The sequence below is a fragment of the Castor canadensis genome, chromosome 14 (assembly GCF_047511655.1).
Source record: "Castor canadensis chromosome 14, mCasCan1.hap1v2, whole genome shotgun sequence".
NCBI lineage: Eukaryota > Metazoa > Chordata > Mammalia > Rodentia > Castoridae > Castor > Castor canadensis.
This window is the reverse complement of record NC_133399.1, coordinates 102,395,266-102,416,580: the sequence shown is the minus strand read 5'-3', so window position 1 is coordinate 102,416,580 and position 21,315 is coordinate 102,395,266. Positions and strand designations below refer to the sequence as shown.

The 21,315-nt window shown below is 43.1% G+C and overlaps 1 protein-coding gene across 1 annotated transcript in view; it reads left to right on the top strand.

Annotated features, from left to right (window-relative positions):
- The first annotated feature begins 3,012 nt into the window (after positions 1-3,012).
- Loxl2 (lysyl oxidase like 2) overlaps positions 3,013-21,315 on the top strand; it is a 91,968-nt gene continuing 73,665 nt past the window's right edge. The window contains exon 1 of the mRNA XM_020168678.2: positions 3,013-3,169. The gene's annotated coding sequence lies outside the window, so the exon portion shown is untranslated. The remainder of the gene's footprint in view (positions 3,170-21,315) is intronic.

Below are 21,315 nucleotides of genomic sequence, written 5' to 3'. Positions count from 1 at the left end.
TGACACCTCCCCAGCCTCACCCGTGGCAACTTCTCAGGTTGCTCCAATTGTTGTGACCCTCAGCCAGCTTCAAGGTGGCAGAGGCACTGGGAGGCATCAGACTGAACTGGACTCTTACTGGGCTCCAAGTATGGGAAGTGAGTGGAGGGAGGAGTGGCCCAAGATTAGGACCTTAGGACAGAAAGAAAGGCTAGTCATGGAAGGTGGAGTCTTCTTCCTACTCTCAATTCTTTCCTTTCTAACTATAAAGCATTGTTTTTGTGTTAGTTTTTCAACACTGTGAGAAAATACTTGACAAAACAACTTAACAAAAAGAAAAATTTATCTTGGCTCAAGGTTTCAGAGGTATCAGTTCACAGTCCTTGGTTCCATTGATTCTGGACCCATGATGAGGCATCATGGCAGCAGAAGTGTATGGCAGACAGGCAGCAGAGAGAGACTGGGGAGGGGGGAAGCAGGACAAGATACAGCTCTCAAAGGATGCCCATGTCCCCACCCTGCCCAGTAAACTACTTATTCCAGCTAGGCCCCACTTCCTAAAGTTTCTAAAACCTTTGAAGGTTTATTTTTGAAAATAGCGCCACCAACTGGTGTCCTTCAATACATAAGTCTTTTGGGAGGACACTTCATATCCAAACTGTGACATTTGAAAAGACTGGGTGAAGACTGGAACTCCTCTAAGTAAAACCCTTTGCACTGTCACACGTGGTGTTAAGATGATGATTACAAATAGACTAAAGGCTGTAGGTCGTGGCTCATACCTGTAATCCAGCATTGAGGAGGCAGGAGAATTCAGAGTTCAAGGCTAGCCTGGGCTACAGAGTGAGACCCTGCCTCAAAAAAAAAAAAAAAAAAAAAAAAAGATGAAGAGCAGGGAAAGGAATGTGATGGGGGAAGTTTAGCCCATGTTGTGTGACAAATGATTTTATATCCTAGAAAACAGGTTATCCAAATGAAATACAACCTTTTATATACATGTGTGTTTCCTGGAGAAAAGGCAGACCTCTTCATGCACACATAGTGTACAACTGTACTTTTCCAGAGGATTTGGGATCTTCTTGGTCTGGATTTGGTCTCAGTACTGCTGCAAAACCCTCCAAAGACTCATGCTCATGTGGACAGTTCTTTGAGTCTTTGATTCCATGTCTATTAAAGAGATGATTGGATCAGATGTTCTCTAAAATTTCCTCTTGCCCTAAAACCCTGCTGGTTTTGAAATTTGGTCAGAAGAGCAAACCTCATGACTTTGTGGGGCGATGGCCAGAAGGGGGCACAGCCATCCAGAGGAAGCTGTGCTCTCCAGCCTTCTTCCAGGATGCCTCTAGGCTCAGGAAAAGGGATTGTGACAAAAGGTTGTAGATAAGTGATGGTGAGAAACCGAAGGCAGATGCCAGGCTGGATAGGTATCTGGTCAAAACAGAACCTCTGGAATGTGATGTGACCAGCTACAGTCCCCTCTCCCAGGTCAGATGGGGCAAATTTCCCTGCTCCTTAAGAAACATTTCCAGATCATTTTCCCAAATTGATGAGTGAGCCCAGCAAATGGTGATACATGCCTGTAATTGCAGCACTTGGGAGGCAGAGACTGGAGGATCATGAGTTCGAGGCCAGCCTGGGCTACACAGTGAGACCAAAACCCAAAAACCAAATAGATGGGCCAATGTTTGTTTAGTTGCTTGGTTGGTTGATCGACTCCCTCTTTCATTCTAACAAGTAGATCATATGACGATCAGTTTTTAAACTACTATTTTCTCCATTTTCATTAGTCTGAGAATCACCAACAATACCGACTAAAACTATTTCTACTCTACTCATGTCTTACAGCCTTTCGGGTGTATTTAGTGTGATTCGGATCACCAGATACTGATTGCCTGTGAGAAGGGCAAGGCATGAGGCTGGCTTCCAAGCTTAGCAGTACACAGCTTCATATAATCTGATTCCACGCCTGGAGGGTAAGGTGCAGGGGCCTGAGAAGCACCCCCATTTCTGCCTCTGAGAGTTCCCAGAGATTAGGGTGAGCTGTAAATTGGAATGTCCAGTTTGGGGTTAGCACGGCCATAGGAATGTCCAGAGGCCAAAGAGAAAATGTGCTGGTGGCCTTGGAGTTACAATGGCATGGTGCCTGAGAGAAGTCTGGGTGGAGGGGGGAATTGGGAGTTATACTTGCCACTCCCAGGGGGAGGTGGGTGGCCTAGGCAAATGCAGTGCAGTAAGAGATGAGAAAAGGACTGAGGCTGGAGCCCCAGGGAGGAAGCCACCCTTAAAGTCACAGTGTCTGCCCAAGAAGAGTTAACAGCCCCCTTATGCACAGAGAACCCCAGGACTTTCTCTTGCTTCAGAGGCCCAGGAAATCTACAGAGAGGGCTTTCCCAGCCCCCAGGACCTGCCCCGCAGTGTGACCCTCCAAACCAGGCACTTTGGGACCTTTTACACAATGTCTACCCCCTGGCAGGGCTTGTTAATCCCGGGCCTGACATGGGGTTAAAAACTTTAGGGGTCACGGAACTGAGGGTAGAGGCTTGGCGGAGCAGAGCTACAGGTTTCATGTGGCTGGTGGAAAGACAGCTGCTTGCTTTCACGTTTAGCATGTTCCCACGTACAGGAGAGGTGAAGTGTAATCTGAGCGAGGGGGATGAAAGTTTCCGAACTCTTATTCCTCATTATTTACTTAGAGTCCACAGAGTGCAGCTGGATTCTGCACCGGCTCCGATGCTTGCAAATACAGACACGGAAGGGTTAAATTCTGGAGCTCTTCGAGGTAGGGGTAGAGGAGGATCCACAAGAAAAGCGCACCCCCCGCCCACGCGGAAACCTGGGCGCAATGAGCCTGGGAAGGGGACGTCCCTCAGGACGCGCGGCGTCCCCTCCCCCAGCAGAGCCCCTCTTTTCCAGGGAGTGGCCACTCTGGAATTAAAACAAAGGCGGCTAAAGGCCGGGCTACGTGCGGTGGCCGCCTCCAGGGAAGGGCCAGGGGTGGGTTCGGGGAGGGGTTTTCCGCCCGACTCGGGTTAAAAGTGCGTGGAGAGCGCAGAGCCGCTACTCCAGCGCGCGCCGTCCTGAACTTGAGCTCGGGCCTCGCACGGTCGAACTCTGCTTGCAGCTGTGCACGGGAACGGGGCGCAGCGGAGAGCCCAGTCCCAGCCCGGCCACAGCGGACCCCGGCTGCCAAGTAAGAGCCCTTCCCTTGCCACCGGCTCCCGCAGGGGCTCGCCAAAAGCGGGAAAGCGGGAGAGCCCCACGCTCTACTCCCCGCAGAATTCCTGGGATTCCTGGGACCCGAGCGGCCGCACACAGCTCTGACTTCTTGCTTAGGAACGCAGCGAGGACGTGCAGGCTGACGGGTGCCCCTCGGACGTGGGGACCTGCTCAACCCCAACTTGCCAGGGCCCGGGTGGGCGCCGAGGGACGCGCCCCGGGAGCAGGGATCCGGGGCTTCTTGCACGCCTGGAGAGCCGGTCCCGGGCAGGACATAGCCAATCGAAGCTAGGACACGCTGGGTGCCTTGGAGTGGGCAGCGTGGGCGCTGGAGGGGCATTGGGCCCCTTTGTGGGAGGTGGCCACAGTTCTGGCTATTGAGATGTGGAGTGCGCGGGGGACAGAGGGAACGCGGGCTTGCCCCGAAGGGCTGTGGCTTTGGGGGTGTGAGCGCCTGGGGCTGAGACGGTGTGGGGGTGGGGACCAGTGGTGCAGCGCCCAACGTCTGTAGAGTGCACAGCCTGCAAATGGGACTTCTTCCCAGGTCTGCATGCCAGGTATTCACGCCCGAAGTAGGAAAAGAACCCGTCTGTGCGAGCGTCCGCTTGTAGAGTGACTCCCAGTCTGGTGTGGTTGGTTAGTCCTGCCGTCCCCAATGTCTACAACTTTAACACAGGCGCCCCTCCTCCCCGTCCCGCACAAAATCTGGGGTGTAACTGCCTGGCTGAGGGGGTCTGTTTAGTCCCTGCTGGAATAGAAACGTCTGAAAGAAACTAGCCAAATTCCTTCTCCATCACCTCCCATCCTGCCGCAACAAAGACCACCACCGACAGTGCTGGGTGGAGGGAGAGCAGAACATGAGGAGGGTAAAGACTGAGTTATTCAATGTGCTTAGTAAACCTTGAGTCCTGATGAGAGGGAAAAATATACACGACAGTCAGAAATGTGCCCCAAGTTAGCTTTACTCCCCCAAACCCTGGAACTATGAAAATCCTATAATCAGTTGGATCTTTATTTTTTCCAGAGGAGGAAAAGTGCTGAAGGTCAAGGGTACTTGGTTAGTCAAATGTGGGAAATGGAAACCAGCCCTCCCTCTTACATCACCATTAGCCAGTCTGTCTTAGAGCCCCCAAAGTCCATTTTGCCATCTTTGGGGGAATCAGTTATTTATGGTGTCTTGTGTGCTTAGTGGGCAGCATAGGACTTCATCTGCTCAGTTCCTAGATGAACGGCTGACTCATGGGACAGATTTTGCCTTGGCCAGAGTGTGCCTTTAATTCTTGCCTTTCTGGTTCCTAGTGCTTGGGATGACATCAAACCCATGACAAAATGCATGCATCCCATGTGTCTTTGAGATTGGGCCTCAGTGGTCTCTCCATGGATAGCATTTACTAGTCCCTGTGACTTTGTGTTAAAAAGTAACTTGATCTAAAGTCACCTAGCCATTAAAGGGCAAAGCTGAATATGAAACTCCTATCTGAAGACAAAGCATCCACTTGCCCTTCCATGTTGCCTGGCCTTTCCACGCTTCCCAAAAGATTCTGCAAGGATGCTCCTTCCTAACTGGGCTCCTGGCCTGTCCTTTCCTGGCTCTTCCCAAGCCTTTGCCCTCTGAACCTCTGGATAACCAATTTAGGGAATGGATTGTGAAGGAAATACTTCTTGTGCTCTGGGTGTGACAATCAGGAAGCTGCCTAGTGTCCTAGAAAACTCTTCACTGTTTATTTAATCTTTGATGCTTTTATTACACCAAAGAAAATGAACAGAATTTACATATTATCCAGTCTATATTTAAACTTTTCCCTGCTTTCCCCAAAATGTGTTTTTGTAGTTGATCTGAGTTCTGTGTTTTGCATAAGTGGTTACATTCCTCTTGTATGTTATTGTTCTCAAGCCACTTTTCTATGTCATTTGATTCTTACAAAGTTGCACTGAGGAGTGAGATGAGTGTGCTCATTTTCTGCTAAGGAAACTTGAAAGTAAATACGGTATCCTGTTGGCACAGCTGACACCTGGTGAGTCAGTGACTCCTTGAAGAACACACCTTGGCTTTGTCTTCAGTGAGAAAAAGTTTATTACTTCCTCTGCATCTGCTATAAGAAATCCCTTTGGACCCAACCTTTAGGAAATGACCTTTGATGCTTGAAAGAATAAGCTGAAAAGTCAGGAAGCTAGGGTTTACTTCCCAGCTTATTTTTAAAAGCAGTTTGCCCAGAGGGGCATGTAGTGGACAGAAGAGCCAGGCAGATATCCATGCAGTACCCAGTGGATCGTCTGTCTGCAGCTTTGTCTGGGTTGAGGCAAGTCTTCAGAAGCTTCTTGTCCTAGGAATTTTGCTCTTGCTCGGCTGCCCTAGAATATGGCACATGCTTGGCAGAAAAGACAATCTGGCCAGGTATGTTGGCTTCATTTCCCACAGCCTGTGTCAGAGAAGTCTCTAGGTACCAGGACCCTACATTTTCAGAATAGCCAGTTGCTTGACAATGATAAAGCCTGATGGCGATGGCTTAGATAGCTGTCCAGAGCTTTAAAAAAATATCTTGCACTCCCCTTGGCAGAAAAAATTTGACTAGACAGGTTATATTTGAGGAATAAGGATGTTAGAGCAAGAACTTAGAGATAATGAGACTGTAGTTAGGATGAAAGGAAGTTATTCCCATCCAAGGTTTTGTTTTGTTTTGTTTTTCTGATTGGGACAAGGTGTCACCATGTAACCCTGCCTGGCCTTGAACTTGTGATCCTCCTGCCTCAGCCTCCTGAGAGCTGGAATTATAGGTGTGTACCACTTCACTCAGCTTTCATCTGAGATTTGTGATCCCTTCACTTGATTGCTTTTAGTATTATATTTAATTACAGTTGACTCTCTGTGGACTCTGATTTGTAGATTCAACCAACTAGGGATTGAAAAAAAAATTTTTTAATTTTGTAAAGTTCCAAAAAACAAACCTTCAATTTTCTGTACACTGAGTACTATGCTGAATCCATGAGAATGAAGTGATGTGTAGGTATTGTATTGAGTATTATAAGTAATCTAGAGATGATTAAAAATATGTGGGAGCTCAGGTGTAGGCTGTATGCAAAAACTGTGCTATCTTATACAAGAGTCTTGCACAGTTGTGGATTTTGGTATCTGAGGGGTCTCTCAGTTGTCTGGTACTGAGAGACAACTGTGTAATACCACGTGCAAATGGCACCACGTTCTCTATAGTTTTTCATTGCCAGTAGTCACATCAGATGAGCACCTGCAACTGCTCCTGTTGTTACCAATGAGCTAGTCATGGTCCTTTTGCTCTACTTAAATAGAAATCGTGAGTAGGTGAGGAACAGCTCTTCTGGTGTTGGTAACCCTAAGCCTTTGAGTGCAGAAAGCATATATGGGCTGGGCCGACAGGCTCAGAGCCTTATAGACAACTAGAGAATTAGGGCTCTAGCTGAGAAGCTGGAGGCTTATAGCTCGGTGCTCAGGTTAGAGGCTTTTTGATAAGAATCAAAACTAGGCAAAGAAAAGACCATTTGGGAGAAGCCTTTTATTAGACTTAATGTTGCAACACCAGGCAGCAACACAGGCGGCGTCTCCTAGCTCAAAGGCCTAGTTATACAGCGGGGAGAGTGTGTGTGGTACGGACAATGCATGCAAATGAAGGATTGGATCTGTACCAGTCACAGCACAGTTTTCACTTTTATCAATCACGGGCACTGCATAGGACTAAGACCTAGTCCTGCATTGCACCAGTCACTGGCTTCTTGCCCAGTTACTGAGGAGGTGTTCCCCTTCCCATCTTGAGCGAGAATAGCTGCAGCGACACCTGAAGTTCACTGAGGCTTGTCTTGCCTGGAGTGCTGCCATCCAGGCACAGTTGTCTGGAGTGGTTGTGACTGGAGCAATGCCTCTCGGAGTGGAATTCATGGCTGGTTGCACTGGTCCTTGCAGTTGGAGTGCTGTCACAATGAGTGTAATGTGTCCAAAACAAGCTAGGCTGTAGCAGCCTGGTTGATTTCCAGAGAAGATATTGCTTGTATGATGCTTCTCCATGCAAGGATGTCAGGCATAAGAGAAGGGTCTAGCCCATGCCATTCAAAGGTCTAGCAGTTTCACTCGTTCACAGAAAAAGGAAGCTTACTTCCAATAAAGACTTAAAGTTCAACACAAAACTAACTCTCTTTACAGCATTTAACAGTACTTAACAGCATTTAGCAAGGCCTAACAGTGCTTAGCCCCTGTCCCAGTGCCCTAGGGAGAGCTGGGTCCCTGTATCTGTCTCACTATGGACGTGCTGTGGCAACAACTCCCATCTGTCATCCTTGTATTGCCAACATAATGTTAAGAGTGTCTTTTGTAAGAAGAATGCCATTTCCCTTCAAAATGTACAGTTTATGAGAAGGTAACTTATGTTACTGACTTGTGACAACTTAATCTGTAGTTTCTTTATAATGTCTTTGAACTCCTTCTGTCCTCAGCTTTGTCCTGATACATTGTTGGTGGATCCAGATAAGAACAGCATAGCTTTTCAGAGAGTCACATGACTTGAAAGATCTAATGAAAGAGTTTTCCAGACATCTTTGTAAAATTTCTCAAAACTGAATACAAATATAAAATAGAGTGACGTGCATTGGGGAGTAGAGATTGAGACAAGGTCTCACTCATCCTGTAGTCCAGGTTGACAGTAAAGTTCTTTTTCTTATTTTTTGCAGCACTAGGATTTTGAACTCAGGGCCTCCCACGTGCTAGGCAAGTGCTCTACCATTTGAGCCATGCCCCAGTTCTTTTTTCTCTTTAGTTACTTTTCAGGTAGTGTCTTGTATTTTTGCTGGGCTGTCCTCAGACCATGGTCCTTCTACCTAGGCCTCCCTCGTAGCTGAGATGACAGGCACACACCACCACACCAGGCTAATTGATTGAGATGGAGTCTGGATAACTTTTTTGCCTGGCTGGCCTTGAACTGCAATCCTCCTGATCTCTACCTCCCAGGTAGCTGAGATTACAAGTGTGAGTCACTGTGCTCAGCTGAAAGTACATTTTTAAAGTAATTTTTTAAAGAACAGCATATATAGTTAAAATGACACTGACCTTAAGTGTATACCTGGATGAACGTTTTTGTTGCTTTTGGTTTTATCGTGGTAAATCGCATTACATGAGACTCACCATTTTAACCATTTCAAAGTCTATGCTTTAATGACATAAAATCCATTTACACTGTTGGACTACCATCGCCACCATCTGTCTCCAGAACCTTCTCATCTTCCCAAACAGAAACTGTAACCATTAAACACAAACTCGCCATTTGCCCATCTACTCTGGGTATGTCTTAGCAGTAGAATTACACCATGTTTGCCTTTTTGTGACAGGTTTATTTCACATAATATAATGTCATCCATGTTGGTGCACGTGTCAGAATCTCTTTCCTTTTTAAGGCAGAATAGTCTGTATTGTACACATATACCACATTTGGTTTACCCATTCCTTCATTTGTGGCCATTTGGGCTGTGCCTCTTTTTGGTTGCTGGGTATAACACTGCTGTGATCATTGGTGTCCTTGTTGGGGACAAACTTTTATGAAGTGAGCACGCCCTTTCAACCACTACCTAGATGAGGATCAGAACATTACCAGGAGTACATGGACTTAAAGGAAAAGCTCGAGGTTTCAAAAACATTTCAAGACCCAGACAGCTGCTTCAACTATACCTCGAGGTCTTGGGACTGGACATTTTCTCTATTGTGAGGGGTTTGGAAGAGATACTTGAACAGTTTATAATTTAAAAGGCTGAAAGTTTCGTTGTGAGATTTAACCAGCTTCTTTCCTTAAACCTCTAGGGAAGGAAGTACACACAGCATGTGTGGGACTCGCAGTTGGAACTGTCCCTGGGTAGCACCACTAGGTCTCAATCTCTTCAAGGATCCCTTGGCCAGGATCGAGTTCAAATCCACCTGGAGAGCACCTGCTCTTTTGTGTGCTTCTGCTAGAACATAGCTCGTAAGCTCTAAGGGGAGCTGTCTGGCTACATCCTGCCTTCCTGCCTCTTTCCTTCCCTTTCCAACAGGTCTTCTCTCTCTTTCTCCTTTTAACTCAAATGATTTGTTGGTGACATGCTATGTGGAGACACAAAGATTAGTAGACATGATATTTGACATGTGCATTTAGAAATAAATCTTTAGTCGAGAATACTATTGTGATGCCTGGCAACCAACCCCCTGGTGCCTGCCTAGTGCCAACTGCAGCCTTCGAGCATAACCCTGGGCCCAAGGCAGCAGTGGGAAGAGGGGATCACAGTCACTTTCTTTTGCATGCCCATACCCAGGTGGGAACAGTGACTCCTTAAAACTTGTGTAGACGTGGAATTCACGTGCACTCACAGAGGTTGCTAAAGGGACCACTTAGCAACTAAGAAGAAAAACTAAATTTTGACATCAGTGGAAACTTGTGGGGTCTCTAATCCTTCTCAGTAGCACTTGTGACTTTCTTAATTTGATACTCCTCAGGTGTTTGTTCTTCCAAGCTAGATTTAACCAGTTTCTTTCATTAAACCTCTAGGGAAGGAAGTACAGCCACACCCACACCTCCATCCCACCATCACTTTACATCATCCATTACCTGTCTTGGTGTTATCTCCCCCCGGAGAGTTGCAATAGTTCCCTAACTGGATTCCCTTCCTTTCTCTTGGTCTTAATCACTACAAACCATCCTCTGCAGTAGCCAGCAGCAGGGACAGTAAACTTTTTCTGTAAAGAACAAGATGTGAAATATTTTATGCTTATGGACCACAACATGGTCTCTGTAGCAGTCAGTTGACTCTTCCAGTTTGGTGCTGAAGTAGCCACAGATAGTGCGTAAAGAAATGAGGATGGCTGTGTTCCAGTAAAACGTGATTATAGAAATGTATTTGTGGGTTTGACCCCAGGCTGGAATGTGCTGACCCCTGCTCTCTCCATCACACATCTGCCACCTCATACTCTTGATCACCCTTCCTTCCCTTTTATTTATTTAGGTGATACTGAGGTTTGAACTCAGGGCCTCGTGCTTGCTAGGCAGGACCTCTACCACTTGAGCCACTCCACCAGCCCTTTTTTTGTGTGTGTTCAGTATTTTCAAGCTAGGCCTATTTGCCTGGGTTGGCCTCAAACCACAATCTTCCTGATCTCTGCCTCCCTGCCTTCTGAATAGCTAGGATTACAAGTGTGAGCCACTGGTGCCCATCTGAAACCAGACATTTCTTAACAGGACACACAGGGCTTCTCATGGCCTTTTGCTTGACTCCAGTCTCACCGCTTCTACTTCTCACCAAAGCCATATCCCTGGCCCCTTTTACTTTTCATCATGCAATTCTGAGCCACACTGGGCTGCCAGGACACCTGTGTGATTTCGGACCTACATGCCTGCTGCCTGGAACAATCACTGCCAGCCCAGTTCGGGGTGGTCCCTGAATTCATTTCTCTTATTGCCTCTCTAAGAATACTGTGAACTTCTTTGGGGCGAAGGCATATCAGATTCATCCTTTAATTCCCAGTGTCTTACACGGTGTTTATGGTGTAATGGGTACTTATAAATACATGCTACTAAGCTAAAATGTCGCTAAGTAAGTTCTTTCTTAACAGCTTTATCGAGGTGGAATTCCTCTACCACACAACTCACCCATTGAAAATATACACGTCAGTGGATTTTAGCATGTTCATATTACAACAGTTTAGAGACTTTCATCAGCACAAAGACAAGCCTGTATCCTTCAGGTCACACCCTTTCTTCTCATACCCACCCACTGCTAATCTACTTTCTGTCTCTTATTGCTGATTCTGGATATTTCATAGAAACAGAGTCACAAAATTATGGTATTTTTGTTTGGTTTCCTTCACCTCACCTGTCCACAATGTAGCATGTAGCTCTTCATTACTTTTTGTGGCCAAATAATATTTCATTGTGTGATATGTCACACTTCGTTTATCCATTCTTCGAAACGATAATTCTTCGTTTATCCATTGATGGACTATGTAGGTTGTTTATGCCTTTTGGCTCTTATGAACAGTCTTCTGTGAACATTCTTGTACATGTTTTGTTTGAATACCTTTTTGATCCTTTACGGTATATCCCTAGGAGTTGAATTTCTGGTCTCATGATAATTCTTTTTAATTTTTTTTGGCAGTACTAGGGTTTGAATTCAGGGCCTTGTGCTTGCTAGGCAGGCAGTCCACCACTTAAGCCACTCTGCCAGCCCTGATTTTATATTGGTTTTTCTCAAGATAGGATCTCACAAACCAGTTGCCCATGCTGGCTTCCAAATGCAATCCTCCTCATCTCTGCCTCCTGAGTAGCTGGGATTACAGGCGTGAGGCACTGGCGCCTGGCTTCTTTAATGTTTTAAGGAATCACCAAGCCATTTTTTACACTGCATGCACCATTTTAAATCCCACCAGCAATGTGCGAGGGTTCTAATGTCTCCACATCTTTGTCAACACTCATTATTTTCTACTTTTAAAAAATTATACCCCTTCTCACAGGCACAAAGTGATATCGCCTGTTGGGTTCCATCTGCATTCACCTAATGGTTATCATGTTCAGCGTCTTCTTGTGTTTGTCTGCCCCTGTGTATTTTCTTAAAACAAGTGTCTATTCCAGTCTTTGTCCATTATTGTAATTGAATTGCTTGTCTTTTTATTGTTGAACTGTAAGAGTTTTTATATATTCTGGGTACTAGATCCTTATCAGATATATGATTTACAAATATTTTCTCCCTATCTGTGGGTTGTCTTTTCCTTTTCTCAATGGTGTCTTTTAATCTACCAGTTGAAATCACATTTAGTCAACATCTATTCTGTGCTGGGCACAGGGAATCCAGCAATGTAAAGATCTGAAGACTTTCCTCTGGGGACTTCACTGTCTTAGGAGGGAGAGAGGTGCAGGCAGACAGTAATCAAACAGTAAAATCATTGCAATAAATATTTGGCATTTCCCCTTTTTTGCCATGTGGTCCAGGCTCATCTTGTAGTATCTTTTGAAACATAAAAGTTTTTAATTTTGATGAAATCCAAGTTACATGTTTTTCCTATTGTCTATGCTTTTATTGCTGTATCTAAGAAACAATTTCCAAGTTGGGCACCAGTGGCTCACACCTATAATCCTAGCTACTTAGGAGGCAGAGAACAGGAGGATCATGGTTCAAAGACAATCCCAGGAAAACGGTTCAGAAGATCCTGTCTCAAAAATACTCAACACAAAAAGGGCTGGCAGAGGGGCTCAAGTGGTAGAGCACCTTCCTAGCCATGGTTGAGGCTCTGAGTTCAAATCCCAGTACTGCCAAAAGAAAAAGGGAAGAAAGAAAGAAAGAGTTTCCAAATCCAGTGTATGAAGATTTACACCTCTGGTTTCTTCTAAGAGTTTTACTGGCTTAGATATCTCTAGGGCATTTGATCCATTTTGAATTAATTTTTATAAATGGTATGGAGTTGGGGCCCAGCTTCATTTTTTTGTAGGTGTATGTTCTAGTACAGCTTTTTATTATTTTTTTTTTATTATTTTTTTTTCCTACTTTTATTTTATTTTTTTTTTTCATTTTTCTTTTATTATTCATATGTGCATACAAGGCTTGGTTCATTTCTCCCCCTTGCCCCCACCCCCTCCCTTACCACCCACTCCACCCCCTCCCGCTCCCCCCCTCAATACCCCGCAGAAACTATTTTGCCCATTTCTCTAATTTTGTTGTAGAGAGAGTATAAGCAATAATAGGAAGGAACAAGGGGTTTTGCTGGTTGAGATAAGGATAGCTATACAGGGCATTGACTCACATTGATTTCCTGTGCGTGGGTGTTACCTTCTAGGTTAATTCTTTTTGATCTAACCTTTTCTCTAGTTCCTGTTCCCCTTTTCCTATTGGCCTCAGTTGCTTTAAGGTATCTGCTTTAGTTTCTCTGCGTTAAGGGCAACAAATGCTAGCTAGTTTTTTAGGTGTCTTACCTATCCTCACCCCTCCCTTGTGTGCTCTCACTTTTATCATGTGCTCATAGTCCAATCCCCTTGTTGTGTTTGCCCCTGATCTAATGTCCACATATGAGGGAGAACATACGATTTTTGGTCTTTTGAGCCAGGCTAACCTCACTCAGAATGATGTTCTCCAATTCCATCCATTTACCAGTGAATGATAACATTTCGTTCTTCTTCATGGCTGCATAAAATTCCATTGTGTATAGATACCACATTTTCTTAATCCATTCGTCAGTGCTGGGGCATCTTGGCTGTTTCCATAACTTGGCTATTGTGAATAGTGCCGCAATAAACATGGATGTGCAGGTGCCTCTGGAGTAACAGTCTTTTGGGTATATCCCCAAGAGTGGTATTGCTGGATCAAATGGTAGATCGATGTCCAGCTTTTTAAGTAGCCTCCAAATTTTTTTCCAGAGTGGTTGTACTAGTCTACATTCCCACCAACAGTGTAAGAGGGTTCCTTTTTCCCCGCATCCTCGCCAACACCTGTTGTTGGTGGTGTTGCTGATGATGGCTGTTCTAACAGGGGTGAGGTGGAATCTTAGTGTGGTTTTGATTTACATTTCCTTTATTGCTAGAGATGGTGAGCATTTTTTCATGTGTTTTCTGGCCATTTGAATTTCTTCTTTTGAGAAAGTTCTGTTTAGTTCACATGCCCATTTCTTTATTGGTTCATTAGTTTTGGGAGAATTTAGTTTTTTAAGTTCCCTGTATATTCTGGTTATCAGTCCTTTGTCTGATGTATAATTGGCAAATATTTTCTCCCACTCTGTGGGTGTTCTCTTCAGTTTAGAGACCATTTCTTTTGATGAACAGAAGCTTTTTAGTTTTATGAGGTCCCATTTATCTATGCTATCTCTTAGTTGCTGTGCTGCTGGGGTTTCATTGAGAAAGTTCTTACCTATACCTACTAACTCCAGAGTATTTCCTACTCTTTCTTGCATCAACTTAAGAGTTTGGGGTCTGATATTAAGATCCTTGATCCATTTTGAGTTAATCTTGGTATAGGGTGATATACATGGATCTAGTTTCAGTTTTTTGCAGACTGCTAACCAGTTTTCCCAGCAGTTTTTGTTGAAGAGGCTGCTATTTCTCCATTGTATATTTTTAGCTCCTTTGTCAAAGATAAGTTGCTCATAGTTGTGTGGCTTCATATCTGGATCCTCTATTCTGTTCCACTGGTCTTCATGTCTGTTTTTGTGCCAGTACCATGCTGTTTTTATTGTTATTGCTTTGTAATATAGTTTGAAGTCAGGTATTGTGATACCTCCTGCATTGTTCTTTTGACTGAGTATTGCCTTGGCTATTCGTGGCCTCTTGTGTTTCCATATAAATTTCACAGTAGATTTTTCAATCTCTTTAATGAATGTCATTGGAATTTTGATGGGAATTGCATTAAACATGTAGATTACTTTGGGGAGTATCGACATTTTTACTATGTTGATTTTACCAATCCATGAGCATGGGAGACCTCTCCACTTTCTATAGTCTTCCTCAATCTCTTTCTTCAGAAGTGTATAGTTTTCCTTGTAGAGGTCTTTCACATCTTTTGTTAGGTTTACACCTAGGTATTTGATCTTTTTTGAGGCTATTGTAAATGGAATTGTTTTCATACATTCTTTTTCAGTTTGCTCATTGTTAGTGTATAGAAATGCTAATGATTTTTCTATGTTGATTTTATATCCTGCTACCTTGCTATAGCTATTGATGATGTCTAGAAGCTTCTGAGTAGAGTTTTTTGGGTCTTTAAGGTATAGGATCATGTCGTCTGCAAATAGGGATATTTTGACAGTTTCTTTACCTATTTGTATTCCTTTTATTCCTTCTTCTTGCCTAATTGCTCTGGCTAGGAATTCCAGTACTATGTTGAATAGGAGTGGAGATAGTGGGCATCCTTGTCTGGTTCCTGATTTTAGAGGGAATGGTTTTAATTTTTCTCCGTTAAGTATAATGCTGGCTGTAGGTTTGTCATATATAGCTTTTATAATGTTGAGGTACTTTCCTTCTATTCCTAGTTTTCTTAGAGCTTTTATCATGAAATGATGTTGGATCTTATCAAAGGCTTTTTCTGCATCTATTGAGATGATCAAGTGGTTTTTGTCTTTGCTTCTGTTAATGTGGTTTATTACGTTTATTGATTTTCGTATGTTGAACCACCCCTGCATCCCTGGGATGAAGCCTACCTGGTCGTGGTGAATAATCTTTTTGATGTGTTGCTGAATTCGATTTGCCATTATTTTGTTGAGGATTTTTGCATCAATGTTCATTAAGGAGATTGGCCTATAGTTCTCCTTTTTGGAGGTGTCTTTGCCTGGTTTAGGGATAAGTGTAATACTGGCTTCATAAAATGTGTTTGGCAGTTTTCCTTCCCTTTCTATTTCATGGAACAGTTTAAGGAGGGTTGGTATCAGTTCTTCTTTAAAGGTCTGATAGAATTCAGCAGAGAATCCATCAGGTCCTGGACTTTTCTTTTTGGGGAGACTCTTGATTGCTGCTTCAATTTCATTTTGTGTTATAGCTCTATTCAGGTGATTAATTTCCTCTTGGTTCAGTTTTGGATGATCATATGTATCTAGAAATCTGTCCATTTCTTTTAGATTTTCAAATTTATTTGAATATAGGTTCTCAAAGTAGTCTCTGATGATTTCCTGGACTTCCATGGTGTTTGTTGTTATCTCCCCTTTTGCATTCCTGATTCTACTAATTTGGGTTTTTTCTCTCCTCATTTTAGTCAGGTTTGCCAGGGGTCTATCGATCTTGTTTATTTTTTCAAAGAACCAACTTTTTGTTTCATTCATTCTTTGTATGGTTTTTTTGGTTTCTATTTCGTTGATTTCAGCTCTTATTTTTATTATTTCTCTCCTTCTATTTGTTTTGGGATTTGCTTGTTCTTGTTTTTCTAGGAGTTTGAGATGTATCATTAGGTCATTGATTTAGGATCTTTCAATCTTTTTAATATATGCACTCATGGCTATAAACTTTCCTCTCAAGACTGCCTTAGCTGTGTCCCATAGGTTCCGGTAGGTTGTGTTTTCATTTTCATTGACTTCCAGGAACTTTTTAATTTCCTCTTTTATTGCATCGATGATCCATTCTTCATTAAGTAATGAGTTATTTAGTTTCCAGCTGTTTGCATGTTTTTTGTCTTTACTTTTGTTGTTGAGTTCTACTTTTACTGCATTGTGGTCAGATAGTATGCATGGTATTATTTCTATTTTCTTATATTTGCTGAGGCTTGCTTTGTGCCCTAGGATATGATCTATTTTGGAGAAGGTTCCATGGGCTGCTGAGAAGAATGTATATTGTGTAGAGGTTGGATGAAATGTTCTGTAGACATCTACTAGGTCCACTTGATCTATTGCATATTTTAGATCTTGGATTTCTTTATTGAGTTTTTGTTTGGATGACCTATCTATTGATGATAATGGAGTGTTAAAGTCTCCCACAACCACTGTGTTGGCGTTTATATATGCTTTTAGGTCTTTCAGGGTATGTTTGATGAAATTGGGTGCGTTGACATTGGGTGCATACAGATTGATGATTATTATTTCCTTTTGGTCTATTTCCCCTTTTATTAGTATGGAATGTTCTTCTTTATCTCGTTTGATCAATGTAGGTTTGAAGTCTACTTTGTCAGAGATAAGTATTGCTACTCCTGCTTGTTTTCGGGGGCCATTGGCTTGGTAAATCTTCTTCCAGCCTTTCATCCTAAGCATATGCTTATTTCTGTCGGTGAGATGAGTCTCCTGTAAGCAACAAATTGTTGGATCTTCTTTTTTAATCCATTTTGTCAAACGGTGTCTTTTGATGGGTGAATTAAGTCCATTAACATTAAGTGTTAGTACTGATAGGTATGTGGTGATTCCTGCCATTTAGTTATCTTAGTTGTTTGAAGGTTTGATTGTGTGTACCTAACTTGATGTTACTCTCTACTGTCTTGCTTTTTCTTATCCTGTGGTTTGGTGCTGCCTGCCTTTTCATGGTTAAGTTGGGTGTCACTTTCTGTGTGCAGGATCCCTTGCAGAATCTTTTGTAATGGTGGCTTTGTGGTCACATATTGTTTTAGTTTCTGCTTATCATGGAAGACTTTTATTACTCCATCTATTTTGAATGATAGCTTTGCTGGGTAGAGTATCCTGGGGTTGAAGTTATTTTCATTCAGTGCCCGGAAGATCTCACCCCACGCTCTTCTTGCTTTTAATGTTTCTGTTGAGAAGTCTGCTGTGATTTTGATGGGTTTACCTTTGTATGTTACTTGTTTTTTCTCTCTTGCAGCCTTCAATATTCTTTCCTTAGTTTCTGAACTTGTTGTTTTAATGATGATATGTCGTGGAGTAGTTCTATTTTGATCTGGTCTGTTTGGTGTCCTGGAGGCCTCTTGCATTTGTATGGGAATATCTTTCTCTAGATTTGGGAAATTTTCTGTTATTATTTTGTTGAATATATTACGCATTCCCTTCGCTTGCACCTCTTCTCCTTCTTCGATGCCCATGATTCTCAAGTTTGGTCTTTTGATGGAGTCAGTGAGTTCTTGCATTTTCTTTTCACAGGTCTTGAGTTGTTTAATTAATAGTTCTTCAGTTTTTCCTTTAATTACCATTTCATCTTCAAGTTCTGAGATTCTGTCTTCTGTTTGTTCTATTCTGCTGGATTGGCCTTCCGTTTTGTTTTGCAGTTCTGTTTCGTTCTTTTTTCTGAGGTTTTCCATATCCTGGCTGTTTTCTTCTTTATTGTTGTCTATTTTTGTCCTGAGTTCATTTATCCATTTATTCATTGTGTTCTCTCTTTCACTTTGGTGTTTATACAGTGCTTCTATGGTTTCCTTTATTTCTTCTTTTGCTTTTTCAAATTCTCTATTTTTATTGCCTTGGAATTTCTTGAGTGTCTCCTGTACATTTTGGTTGACCCTATCCAGTATCATCTCTATAAAATTCTCATTGAGTACTTGTAGTATGTCTTCTTTTAAATTATTCTTGTAGGCTTCATTGGGTCCTTTGGCATAGTTTATCTTCATTTTGTTGGAGTCTGGCTCTGAGTTTCTGTTCTCTTCATTCTCCTCTGGTTCCTGTACTAATTTTTTGCTGTGGGGAAACTGGTTTCCTTGTTTTTTCTGTCTTCCTGTCATTGTCCTTGGTGTTGTTACTGTCCCTGTACTGTGTGTAATTAAGTATTTTCTAGCTTGTAATAATAACAATGGTAATATTGAGAATGGAAGAGTGAGCTGAGATGGAAAGGAAGAAGTTAAAGAAAAGTGGAAAACAAATATACAGACTAGAGGGAGAAAGCAGAACAAGGTATCAGACAAGAGAGTTTCAAAGGTATAAACAGGGAGTGTTAGTGTACTAATCGACAGTAAGCTGAACAGACAATAGAGTGACAGAGAGAGGATTGAAAATCAAAGATAAAAAAAAATAAAAAAAGACTGGATGGTCTCAGCACCCTTGTCTAAGTCAACTCACCATAGATGTACAGGTTGATTCCTGGATCTCAGATCTGTGTCATTCATCTATAAGCCTCTCCTTCTTAATTTTTAGTATGTGCTTGAAACCAGGTAGTGAGTCCTTTTACTTTGTTCTGCTCTTAAGAATTGTTTTGATTATTCTGAGTCCCTTGAAATTTCATAAGAATTTTAGAATTGATCAGCTTGTCAATTTCCACAAAGAAGTCAGTTGGGATTCTGATCAGGTTTGTGTCAATCAGATCTGTAGGTCCATTTGGGGAGTATTCTCATTTTTAAAACGGTAAGTCTCTCAGTCTCTCCTAGCTACTTGGGAGGTTGAGATCAGGAGGATGGAGGTTCAAGCCCAACCTAGGCAAATAGTTCTCGAGACCCCATTTCTAAAATAACCATAGCAAAATGGACTGGAGGTATGGCTCAAGTGGTAGAGTGCCTACTTTGCAAGCATGAAGCCATGAGTTTAAACCCCAGTCCCACAAAAAAAAAAAAATCAAAAGTCTTCCAGTCCATTAACATGGGACATTTTTCCATTTGTTTAGATCATCTTCAATTTTTTTCAATGATGCTTTGTAGTTTTCAAAATATAAATGTCAAGTTTTCATGTTTCTTTTGTCAAATGTATCTCAAAGTATTATATTCCTTTTGATGCATTTATAAATGGGATTGCTTTCTTAATTTTATTTGTGGATTATTCTCTGAAAGTGAATAGAAATACAGTTAAGTTTTGTATATTGGTCTTGTATCCTGTAACCTTGCGGAACCCATTTATTGTGTTGAATAGTTTTTCAGTAGATTTCTTAGGATTTTAAATGTACATATGTGAGTACATTCTTAAACAGAGTGTAAGGTGTTCATGAGGTAGATGTCCGCTGTTCTAGAATAGGAGTGGCAAGTCCAAAGTCAGATGAGTGTGAAAGCAGGTGGAACAAGATGCACGCAGGTCAGAGTGGCTAAAGTTCAGGATATGAAGCTGAAGCTAGTTCTTGTCATGCTAAAGAGCCGGTGCCTCTTGTCTGTAATCTTAGCTACTTGGGAGACTAAGATTGGGAGGATAGTGGTTCAAGGCCACCCTGGCTGAAAAGCTGGTGAGCCCTCAGCTCAACCAATAGCTGAGTATAGTGGTCTGCCACTTGGGTGTTGTCCCAAGCCATGAGGGAGGCTGAGATCAGGAGGATCACAGTTCCAGGCCAACCTGGGCAAAAAAAGTTTGAGTGTTATGGCATCTTAACATAAAAAAACCCTGAGTGTTGTGGCATGCATGTGTCATCCCAGTGACAGTGGGAAGCTTAAAATAGGAGGATTGTCCTGGGCAAAAAGTGAGACCTGTGTTTAAAATAACCAGAACAAAAAGGGCTGGAGGTATGGCTCAAGTGGAAGAGCACCTGCATTGAAACTACAGAGCCCTGAGTTTAAACTCCAGTTCTGCTAAAAAGAAAAGAAAGTAGAGACTGCCTATAGCTGGCCGTGAGAGTCTGGATATGCAGCAGGAATAGTAGAACAAGTCTTAGCATAAGGCTCAGAGGAGGCTGTGATTAGCACCATTGTCAATCCATGACAGAGATAGCTGAGAAAGTCAGTGTTGCCATACAAGTTCTTATGCTGAATAAGCAGTGTGTGTCACTACTCTGTGCATGTCATTGTCATGAATGACCACTATTGGCCCAGAACCAGCGGGCATTGCGCAGCTGAGCCTAGCTTCACTTTTGTGGTGGTTGGCGCCTGCTGCTGGTGCCCAGAGGACTTCTGGATGGGAGCCAGTGCTGCTATGGGCAGCAGAATCCCAGATCTCAGACCCTTAACAAGTTAGCATGGCTTTCCTATTCCTCTGTGTAGCCAGACATTTCCAGACAAGCTGAAGATGTGGCGATGGCCTCTGTGCCAGCTACCCCCTCTGTCACTGGGTCCTGTGAGTTTGGGTCTCATGTAAGGAGCATAGGCCTGAAGAATTGACTCTTGGCTCAGATAATCCTGGCCTGGAAACTTCTGGAGATGCAAAATGTGTTTAAAGCCAAAGTTGAGTCCTGCTATGACAGCTGGGGGCCATACCTGAGGCACTAGGTAGGGCCTGGGGAGGGACTGAGCTGAAGAGCTGCAGTCTCCCTGGCCACTTTTGATGGATCAGCTCAGAAAAACTGGTTTGTGTGTTCCCTCCCATGTCACCCACCCCAGTCCACTCATGTCACCTGAGCCACTCCCCACTCCCAGGTCTGCCTTTGCACTTCTCCAGGGACTGCCATGCAGTCTCCTTGGAGACAGTGGGCTTATTTGAAGCAGTTGGATTGCTTCTCAAGTTTGCATACTATGGGAATCTCAATTCTTATCTCTGCCCACTGTCTGCCTTTTGTGAACTTTTATTTCCCTCCAGTGGCACAACAAATTGGACCAATTTAGCTACTGATGTGAGTTCTGAGATACAGCGCATTTCTGCGTGGTGTGTGTGTGTGTGTGTGCTGGGGGAGGGGAGGAGTTAAAAACCTGTTACCCTAGCGGCATGTTAAGGGAAGTTGATAGGCAGAGTGATGCCTCCCCTATGGACTTGTCCATATTAAGGTTTGAACATGAAACGTCCCCCACAGGCTCATGTGTTGATCAGTTGATTCCTAGCTAAAGGTGCTGTTTGGAGTGGTGGAACATTGGCTATGAGCCAGGTACTTTTTACTTCTTATGTCACCCACAAAGACCTAAGACTCTTAT